At 35.1% G+C, this 930-nt stretch overlaps 1 non-coding gene across 1 annotated transcript; it reads left to right on the top strand.

Moving 5' to 3' along the window:
• Positions 1-479: 479 nt before the first annotated feature.
• Positions 480-551, top strand: TRNAQ-CUG. The gene has a single exon. It is a non-coding gene; the product is annotated as a tRNA-Gln (tRNA).
• Positions 552-930: the final 379 nt, after the last annotated feature.

Here is a 930-nt window from a genome sequence, read left to right as displayed (position 1 = left end):
ATCTTATCATCACTGATTACACTAAATATTCAACACAACAAAAATGATACCGTAGAAGCCCATCAATTTTACTTGAAAAGAAACAATCACATGCTATTGAATTAGGGGGGAAAAACACCCAATTATCAATTGCATGAACCATAAATCTTATAGTAAAATTTTGGTTCAAAAACCCCTAAATTTTAAACTCGGACATGTTGACACTCCAAGTTGGATGAGAAAATTTGAGAAAAAAAGAGAACAATAACTCTAAAGACACTAGTAAACCTTTAGAAACATAAATGGAGATTGGAGAAAGTGTTTTACCTACTTGATCGATGTAGAAAGACCTTGGCTTGAACCCTGTTGCCGTAGAATCTCTGCTACGGGTTTCGAGTCGAGTGTTAAATGAAAGAGATTGTTAGGGTTCTGTAATGAAATTTTGGCCGGCTGATTTGGCGGGAAGTTTGAATACGCTGAAAAAGATAATTAATCAAGATGGTTCTATGGTCTAGCGGTTAGGACATCAGACTCTGAATCTGGTAACCCGAGTTCAATTCTCGGTAGAACCTTTTTGTTTAACTATTATTTTATTTTTTTTCTTTCTTTTTTGGATCCGTAAATTAAATTAACTATTTACTAGGTATTACCCCGGCTTTTGTGATGATCCATTATAAAGCTTGTTCATTCAATTTGTTACGGATTTTGTGTGGGAGGAATGTTTTATTAGAGAACTGGAATGGTATTGGTAGAGTTTTTTTTTGAAGACAGATTTATTTTTGTTTCTTCATATGCATTCATTCTCCATGAACAATCATTCCATAAACTCCTTGGAGTTGTCGGTCATAAACCTCGATCACCTATCGTGGTATTTCTGGACTACATTTTTGTTCAACGGGACCTAAAGGTCTAACTACGGTATCTGCTCTCTTACCGTGACCCTATAAAATG

Source organism: Papaver somniferum, chromosome 7 (assembly GCF_003573695.1).
Source record: "Papaver somniferum cultivar HN1 chromosome 7, ASM357369v1, whole genome shotgun sequence".
Taxonomy (NCBI): Eukaryota; Viridiplantae; Streptophyta; class Magnoliopsida; order Ranunculales; family Papaveraceae; genus Papaver; species Papaver somniferum.
This window is presented reverse-complemented; position numbering and strand designations above follow the sequence as displayed.